Below are 10722 nucleotides of genomic sequence, written 5' to 3'. Positions count from 1 at the left end.
GACAAAATTAATATATTGTTATGCATGACTTACCGGTCTGTTCCACTAGAAGCACCAATGCTAGACAATGCTGGAGCTGGGACTTGCAAAGGTTTTCTCTTCAAGGGAGTCGATGTTGCAGGACCTGTCTCGTAGCTGGAGAAACAGCAGTAGCCTCAATAAATGAAGTGCTACTTGACTGTAATACATTACTGTACTTTAATCCACAGTGTGTTACATCTTTGTAGGGTTTGCTCATCTTGCCTAATAAATTGATAATCCCAAAAACGAAACAAGGGTGCTCTACAATATAATATAACACAAATAAGTACTGAGTGCCATAATTTGAGCTTGTGGTAACCTTTGTATGCACCGTAGAAGCAATATAAACAAATACGTTGTTTCTAATGTAAATTCTGACAATAAGCATAATTAGTCACTTGATAAGCACACAGTGTTGTTATCGTAATGCTGTTAGCAGTAAAAATAAATGTTTTCCCCCAGGGCAGTAAACATTTAGCTTGCTAATCTGACCCACCATGCTCCATGCAATGTTACGGTTTTTAGCTAATTGTAATCATCAGCTGATTGTCTCACAAACACAAAAGACACATTTCTGTTCAATAAACAAACAACCTTCGAAATAACAATCCAACTAACGTTACATATTTCTTCTAACAGGGTAGTAAAAGTATAGCTGTCTAATATGAGCTGTTATGCTGTAGGCTAACTTGCTGTTTTGCGGTCAATAATACTAATCAGCTGATTGTCTCACGAACATAACCGGCACATTTATCCCCACATAGCAAAGCCATAACACAGCGAGGGTAAGAACCACATGCAACTATCCAACTACATATTTTACATCACTGACAAGGGAAAAGTCACTTCTCATGGTGTCTATGGCTAGATTCTGGCTAATGCTAACATTATCAAACAACAGTTTTCATTTGCAATGCTAAAGTTGGAATACCTTACCTGTCCATCACAAAACAGGCAACTCAGGTGTTGCTTTGAAAACATTTTTCCCTCATTAGACCCTTCCATCTGGGAAAAGCCACACCGATGTTTACCCATGATTTCTGCATGCGTCGCTCCCGTATAAGTCTGGCTTCATCATGCTTTCGCTTCTTTGAAGCAGATTCACCCTCCGTCGGCTCTTCCGCTAAATAATAGCTGTGGTCCTCCATTTGTCCAAAATTCCACTACTAATAAAGGAGAGCTTCTACTACTACCTACCGTTAGTAGTTAGAAACGTACAACTTTTTCTTGCTCTTGCTGCTACTTCTTCTGTTGCTTCTCTTTCAAGGTAGTAACGAAACGCGCTCTGCAGCGCTGTTTGTTCGCTGTAGGCTAGGGTAGAAACATGATGACACAATATGTCGACCTCCACAGCAGGGTGTGTCTCGTGTATGTAGATATAAATAGCTCATTCTAAGGTAATAAAAACATAAGGGTTCATTATGCAAGGTCTCCTCAGATATATTATACACTGAATCTTTAACTAGTAACTATAGGCTATTTATGTTATATTAAGTTGTTGCAGTTAAACTGCCATCCTTTTAATTAACACCTAAAACACTGCTGAGGGTGCAACTGTGTGTACACGTTGTCACAGTTAGCCATGGTTTTCGTTCACTTCGGTGTCATGTACCACCATGCACCTGGAACGCTTTGATGTGGGAAGTCGGAAGTTTCAACTGGGAAATATCCCAGTTCCGACCAGTCTTGAACGTAGCATAACTCCTTCTAAACTTTCTACCAATCATAACACTCTTCCAGGGACAGCATATCCACACTGAAGATAGGTATCGGTCATCGGTTGCTCGACCTGACTTCGTGGGCGGGCCACAACACGTTGATTGACAGTTAAGGAGGAGGAAGGAAAAAGCAATGACAATAGGTCTCTAAGGGAAAAGCAATGACAATAGGTCTCCTTGGGGAAAGGCAAAAGCAAATGTATGTATTTATTCTTTTATTCATTCATTCTTTCTTTGATATATTTATGCATTTATTTATTTATTCTTTTATTCATTCATTCTTTCTTTGATATATTTCCCCATTTATTTATTTATTCTTTCATTCAGTTCTGTCACTTTGGATGTTCCATAATTATGGGGTATTGTTTGTAGAATTTAGAGAAAAATAATGAATTTCATCCATTTTAGAATAAGGCTGTAACATCTGGAAAAAGTGAAGCGCTGTGAATACTTTCCAGATGCACTGTACCTCACACCTCACATCATAACAGTTCATCATAACAAATTAACAACTTCATCTGTGAGGTCACTGTGATCTCAACACATGGAATTGATAATAACAATAAGGTTGCATAGTGTAATTCTCATTATTTTGTCATTAGTATTAATTTTAAATAATATTAAGGGGGTTCGTATTGTAACTGAGGGGAGGTGTGGTGCTGTCATGCCTCTTAATGTCACTGTTAGGTTACTGCAGAACCTGCTATTGATTGGGCCACACGCAAGTAAGCCTTGTACACTCTCTCAGACGGTTCAGCACTGACGACACAGTGGCATCATGAGTTTGACATATGAGCGTCTCAGCCATGTCATGGCTGCAGTGTACACAGCTGAGAGTGTGACACCTCTTTCCCTATGGTGAACATTTTACTTTTGAAATTCTGCTGCAGTTCATGTTTAAATTAAAGGGTAGCTATAGCCATGCTGATGACAAATGAATGTATTTTTAACATAAGCATTTTCATTTGTTAATTTGAAATATCAAATTTGCAGTTTTAAACAATTTTTTACAACAACCTCTACATAACCCTCTAAAAACAGTGCAAGTAGATGGTGTCACACTGCGTATATTCTACTATCCTACAAACATGAAAGCATTGTCATGGCTATGCTACTTTCATTCACTGTTCCTCTGTAACAGGTGGCATACAGTAACTTTGTCAATATTGTACATAATGTCAAAACTGAAAAAAACACAAAGACAGTATGATTGACCTTCACTAATAATTTTCCACATTTAATATCTTTTTGTTTTGCAAAATCTTTTTGTATAACAAACTGATATCATGCAATTTGTCAAGGATCAAACAGCGAAATAGAGCATTGGGAGATGAATCTCTGTATTTACAGCAATACTCGCCCAGATGGGGTCGAGTATATCTAGCACTGATCCAATACTGCTGATTGTCAGCAAAATGTTCAGAATGAGCAGAGAACATAAAGCAAGGCACTCCCAATAACTTCTGCTTAGAACACCCCATTGATTAAAAAGAACAGTGAATCTCTCTATTATCTCTCTCTATAATTCCACTGACCCTAATGTTTTAAATCCAAACCCTTCTGGTTTCCTCATGCAAATTATCCAACCACCAGACTTAACCCACATTGGTGCCAGCCCCTTGGCCAGTGACTCATCATCTGGATCCAATATGGCCTCTGAACTGAGGCAGTTGGGCTCGGAAACCTGATGATAATTAGCACAACACTAGCCTGTAAATGATGTCATTGGCTGCTGAAAGGCACAGGGAAAAGGTCCATCTGAACTTGGAAGCCTTATAAGTGTTAGTGGCTGGAGGAAAAAGGGAAACGATGCTGCAGGATTTTTGTAAAGCAGTGAGTAGTGAGTCATGAACAGATAATCTAGCTCCCTGTTGCCAAAAATGAAGAGAGTTCCTCGAGGATGGGAAACCAGTTTGATGTTGTGACAACCTGCACCTCTCAGTTTGCACCACCCATGAACCGCCCATTCAAACGGCAGGTCTCCTATTCGTTCAACGCTGGGGACGACAAGGAGTCCGCCCAGATTATGAAGCGCGGAAGTGCTGAAAAGTTTGGTGTGTGTGACATACTACTAAGTTTCTATACGTCTGCACCATAACTTCCAAACAAACAGCCACCCAAAATACCAAAACTATCACCATCAATGGTCTTAAGTGGTCTTAAGTGCTGCAAAACCTTTTTTTTTCTCTCTCCTATTTTTTGAGCTGTGTGTTTTGTATGTTGGATGAACATTTGATTTGGAGGAACGGAGAAATTTTTGTTATTTGATGGGCATTTTTTTTGGCTTCAGAGGACAATGGAACTGAACTATTTTTGAACTGAATTGCTTTTTTGAATTGAACTGAACTGCTTTGTTGAAATGAACTGAACCCTGGGTGGTAATTTGAGTTGTGTTTATTGTTTTGTGATACGCTTTTGTTAATACACGTTGCCTCTGTTGCATTTCATATTGAGTTGTGGTTTTCATTATTGTTCACTGGTTGCATTCAACATGAGGGTTCATAACAGAGTATATGTACCCTATTTGACATTTGGTGAGTAAAAAACAAAATATTTTACGTGTCAGGAGAGAAACCTGACTGAGACCCCGAAAGAAACCCATAAGTCAAACTGTCACAATGAGCACTTGGTTATTTTTTGAGATCCCCAGTGTTTCTCTCCCTTTGAGAACTGACATGAGTGACGATTCTGCATCTTTGTGATCAATAGGCGAGCACATTATTCGCTTTTGACAGGGTACTTCCAAATGAATTGATTTTGCACCTGACAAAAAGCGCATATGGAAAAAAAGGTTTTTCAATTTACTTTGAATTCTGCTAGAGCACCTCATTTTGCAAGATCAATATCACTGCACAGTTTACAACACCAAAGTCTGGTATTATCTTCCAGCGAAAAAACAAAAATGTTGTCGTTAAAATTAATCTGCCGATGACTCACTGGAGGATCAGGGTGGAGTATTCCAGGGGAACAGGGAGGATACACAGGCACAGGTACATTATAGCTAAAGGTGGACAACACTGTATAGATTATGTCCAATTGTACCTGATTAATGAGCTAATTTCAGAATTAGTCCAAATTTACGACAGATCGGCTGTTTGATGTTCAGTGTAAGTCATGACAAAAATCAATTTTCAGACAACGTCTTGCAGATTGAGCCACTCCTAGATCCAATTTCTTATGTGGAAAATGTCAAATTACCCATTAAAAACTGCAGTAAGCTTTTTATAATAATTTTGGAGTAGTATTTTTCTCAAAAAATGTGGCAGTCTTGATTGAAAATACAGACAGAACATTTTGTCAGCATTTTCCACATTCTTTTTTTTTTTTTCTTGTTTTACGTTGAAAGAGGATGAAGCCATTTTGTTTAACTTTATTAGAACAGCAGGGGAAAATTATTTAATGAAACATGTAGTGTGAGTTAACAGAATGTAAGAAAATTGCAAAGTGCCCAGTTTAAGAAGTTGGCATAAGTTTGGTGCGTGGAGCTCTCACAGCTCTGAACCGATGGGGATAAAATATATCTTTATAGCTTCTAGTAGAAGACAGAAACAGATGGAATATATTTGTACTTTATCTATATTTTATGTATGTATCATAAACTATAAAGAGCTTTCTGCAAAATGCCTGACCTAAGTATACTACATGGATGAAAAGCAAAGCAAAAAGGTGTGAAATGCAAAACTTCATTTGAAATTTTAGCCACACAAGCAAGAATCAAAATCTGCTTTTACCCCTGTCCTTAGGACTTTCTACATTCCTGCTGCACTCTACGGTGCACAGAAACTATTTTGTGTATTTTCATCACCACCCTAAACACAACATATTAAAGGTGCTCTGACATCCACTGCAACCCACGGCTGCTATACATAGCATGCCTGAATTTACCAAATGATATAATGCTGAATGTAAGGCGCATGTGTAACTCATGCCATACATTGTCCCAAAATGTGAGCGCCTGTTATCCTTGTAACATGGATGCTTACATGCACTTGTAGCTAAATGAGTTTTTACCCAGACAAGCTCTTGGATATTTATTATACATATTGAATAACAGGATTACGATTATGGCCCAAGGCTATGTGTCTGTGTGTGTGTGCATACACAATATGGAATAAGGAACTGCAACCAGACTTAAACGAACAAGAAAATGTGTTATCCTTTGACACATACTGTACAAACACACACACAGACACACATGCACATTCTTGCACACCTGTAGCTGGAAAGCTGCTGAATCTGTGCAGATATTTTCAACAGACTGACACAATACAGGGTCTGCAGTCAGCATTGTCAGTAAGAAATCCCTAGTCACAGTGCTTTTATTTAGTGCTCTAAGGACAACTGATAAGCACACAGACACATTGGAATGGTTAGAGCACTGATATACTGCTCTCCCTGCCACTGTGTGTGTGTGTGTGTGTGTGTTTCTGATGGAAGAGAGTGAATGAGAGTAAGAGAGAGACCGACAAGAAACAAACAAATCCCTTTCAGCACCATCTGCAGTTGGTAACAAAACTATTTTAATCCTATAATACTTAACAGATGACTAGACTTTAATTTAGGACTCACAAAAAGCAAACACATGCACCTCTAACTAGGCTTAATCTGCTCATATGTTTATGTAGAAGTGTCAAAATAGAGAATGCTTTAGCGTACCTCAGATGTATATAAAACAAGACATGGAATTATCTCTGGGGGACAGAAGAAGGAAGCCATTTGTAAAACAGCAAAAAAAAATAATTCCTTTTTTCCTTCTTTTTTTTGCATTATTGTCTGTTCCATGTGTCACAATGCAGGGTGTCGCCCAGGGCAACAAACCTGTAAGCCAAGCAGGATTGATGTTTAATGAGTATGACTCTCCCTGGCTCCTTATCACAGCCATGTCACCCAACACTGACACTTTTAATACCGCACGTCACTCAATGTGCTCCGTGCAATGTCAGGAGGACTATCAACATCCACTTACCTGCACTAATACACATTTTTACACACACACACACACACACACACACACACAGATATGTGCACAAAGACATATAAGTATTATGCTCTTGATCACACGTGGGTACACCTAAACACCCTGAGGCAAGACAAGCAGTGTGTAGTTCATCATTGGCAGTTGTATGACTGCGGTAGAGCAGACGAAAGATAAGAGGCACATATCCTTTCAGAGTTTTAATAGGACGACGTGGCATCAAAGGGGATCAGAGGCCAGACAGACTGATAGAGGAGAGGTATTTAGTTTGAGCCACTCCCCAGGATACCTTGTATTGTTGACATTTTGCTTGGGAAATACAAAGAGAGACAGGGCCGCAAAATCAGTCTTATCTCAGCTTTGTGTTCAACAGGTTGGAGGCTGGTCCAAGTGGTCTTGTCAAATGGCACAACAAAAGGCAGAATGCTTGTTTAAATATGTGCACCTGAGTGTATGTGGGCTGGAAACAGTTAGAGTGCTTTGTTTTCCCTGAGTGTTGCAGTAGAGAGGTAATTGTCAACTGTGCATCATCTTGTGACACATTAGATCACAAGCATTATCAGGTGGAGAGGCAGTCAAGGCCCGTATGCTTCCTGCTTACTCATTGCTGTTTCTCTTTCATTCATTTACCACAGATTGCTTGCCCCAATAAGAACATTACTGCATTGTAAAAAAAAAAAAAAACATATTTACAATATACCAGTAACTACTATATCTGAGTAGAGACAAACCAAACCAGCAAACACAAGAAATGTAATAGCAGTCAGGCAAGCATAACACTTTTGAAAAGCATTTCAAGAAAATGGAAGCTGACATTTTCCATAAAACAAAACCCTTCTGTGACTTAAAATGATTGTTTCTGAGAAGTTGAAGGTTCTTTCCAAAACAAATGCCCCTACTGATCCAAACCAAGGGCAAAAACACAGTTGCCTGATATTTCCCTGAATGAGTAGAGGAGAGAAATTGATACAAAATACATATATGTGAGGTCATCTTAATAACTTTAATTAATACAAGACAGGTGGCTGCGGGTTCTTTTTATATATAACAGGCACATCTTTTCCTGGCTTCCTGTTGTATGCCTTCATTTGAGGCTTATTCAGTACTGCCAAATAACAATATGAAGTTTTTATTTTAAGCCATATCCTTTGTGTGTGTGTTGATAATTGGGTCAGATATTCTCAGGGATGGTCTTTTTAAGTTATACCACAGTAAGGACTTTTAAGGCCTCGAAGTGAACCACTGTTGAATGACCAGGTGATTACAGAATGTGATTAGTCTTTTATATGTGCTAATTAGAGGGAACCAAATCTGTTCTGCGCACATTATTCTGAATCTGTATTTGTTCTTTTTGTTTATTGCCCTATTTCTTGATTTGTCAAGTTCAAGTATTGTAGAAATACTTCAAAACATCTCATCTTCTTTATGTCTTTTAGCACTGGACTGGTAATCCGGCATACCAGGGAATATGTATGGTATTTTGATATATATACACACACACACAGAGATGGGGGACTCAAGTTTGAGACTCGGACTCAAGTCCGACTTAAGTCGCACACACGGTGACTGCAGACTCGACTTGACCTGGACTCGAAAGACTTCAGACTTGACCCGGACTTGAGGTGCAGGACTCGTGAACAATGTTTATTTTTAGGAAAATAATCTTGCTGTTATTCCCCTCCCTGAGTTACCTATAACCTGCCTTCCTAACATGTAGTATCAGCTGCGCGCGGCCACACGTGAGAGAGGACAACAAACACCGGCAGCTGCTGTGCCACTCATCATAAACTTAACAACAACGAAGTGCTGAACGCAAAATAGGTTAGTAACATGAGGTTAGTAAACATGTTTAGCTCAGCATTGGCCATCTAACGTTAGCTTGCTAATTGCTTTAGCTACGACCTACGGGAGGTTAACTCCGACTGTGTTATGAAAAGATGAATGAGCGTTTGTTTACTTGCCATACTTGTGGTGGTCGATTAACGTAATCATTTATGTTCCACTGGCTGCCATCACGTTAATTATTAACGTCGGCTGCAATCAGTTTACAGGTTTTTTGTTGATCATGTAAATTTACAGTTTTATTTAGTTAACGTTACACTGGGTTTGAGAGTATGTGGGTGTGTTGACTTCAGTAGTTAATAAGCAGTCATTAATTGCATTGCACATTACATGGTTGAGCTCTGTAAGTGGAAAAACAGGTTACAGTTACAGAATTCCTAATAGGTATGCAGTGTTATAAAAAGGCCTGGATTGAACGCAGCAGGTGATACAACATTGATTATGTGATATGATGACAAGTGACTTGGACTCTAGCTCAAAGACTTGTGAGCATCTTTGTATATATATGTGTATATTTACTGTATATACAGTGTGTATATGCATACATATAATGATTGATGAGGCCAAATAAACAATAAATTTTAGCTAAAAAAAAGCATTAATAATGTAAAGTGAAGATTTCGAGGCAGTTGGTGGTTACACAAAACACATGAATTTTTCATTTGTCATTTATTTATTGCATCTGATCTGAACTATTTGATTTAACAGTACACTATAGTACCCCTTAACCATACCACAATATGTAAACAGCTTAACTAGTTTACACTCACCCTGGTAGACGTCAACAACAAAGTCTAGAATAATAACAATAAATCTTGACACAAAATCTAGTAAAGTTTAGGCAACAGTCCACTCTAGACAACAGTAGTGACCTTTTCTAAAAAGAGAAAACAAAAAACAAATATAAATACATTCACTTAGTCGCACAATGCACAAGTTCATGCACAAGTATTTAAATTTACCAGAAAACATAAAATACATCCATACACAAAATAAAATTTGCCCAACACGTTGTACAGAAACTCAGAATGAATATTTTATGAAAGAAATCAGTAACTCACTGTTTTCTAATGTGCAGTGTGCACCCCCAGGACACGCCCACACACACACACACACACACACCAGGTAGATAAACAACAGCGTCAGTATACACAAGGGGTAGGAGGAAAAGTCAATACAGTATAGGATCGCAATATTTTCCGTGGCAATATTGTATCGATACATGAAGGTCAAGTATCGTTCTTTTATTATATAAATTTTACATAAGAATTTTACTTTTTGGTACTAATAAAATCAATTACTTTTTCAGTCCACAAGAAAAATACTTTTCCTTTAGGGACTACTCTGGTCCGCTAACTAGTTCATTCTTTCGTCTGCTGATCTCAAGGATAATTAATGTATTCAACACGGTTTACAGAGATATCCTCCGTATCAATAAACCACCAGCAATTACCCACATAACACTATTAAACTCTGTACTATATGTAGCCAGGTGAACCAGGGTTTATCGATACAGAGGATAGTTTTAATGGAGCAGAGAGAGCTGACAGGCAGGGTTAGAGACTTTATTCTGTCATTTTCTCTCTTTACAAAGACAAGTGTTGCAGTCTGAGAGTCTTATCTGAAGAGAGGCTATCAAATCTCAATTGTACGCGATACGAGCACCACATACAACATAATTTATCAAATAACGGCGGACTTTGTGAATTAACAGAAAGATACAACATCACAACATCCGGTTTTCAAAATAAGATGTTAACACAACCTATATTCAGTATGAAAATAGGATTAATTAGATTACATTCACAGGAAGTATTAAACATGTTACATGTTTCCACTAAAAGAAAAAAAACACTAAAATGTTAGGGAAATTACTTAATAAGTCTGAGTACATAAAGATTTGAAATTATGAGGTGATGAGAGATAATAGATTTGTTTTCAAAAACACGCATGGCAGGTGTTGTTTAAAAAATAAGAGTGGTAAACACGTCAGAGTCCTTTAAAGATACGAGGGAAAAGAGTAACAAAAGACTATGAAGACATCGTATTTAACAACTTGTATAAAACAACATCATAGATAAAAACAAAACATTTAAAATAGAAAAGATTTTATCTATAAAGAAAAGACAAGGCCGGGACATGGTGTTAGTCAAATGGGTCGGATGG

Source organism: Micropterus dolomieu, linkage group LG09 (genome assembly GCF_021292245.1).
Source record: "Micropterus dolomieu isolate WLL.071019.BEF.003 ecotype Adirondacks linkage group LG09, ASM2129224v1, whole genome shotgun sequence".
In the NCBI taxonomy this organism is placed as follows: domain Eukaryota; kingdom Metazoa; phylum Chordata; class Actinopteri; order Centrarchiformes; family Centrarchidae; genus Micropterus; species Micropterus dolomieu.
This window is presented reverse-complemented; position numbering follows the sequence as displayed.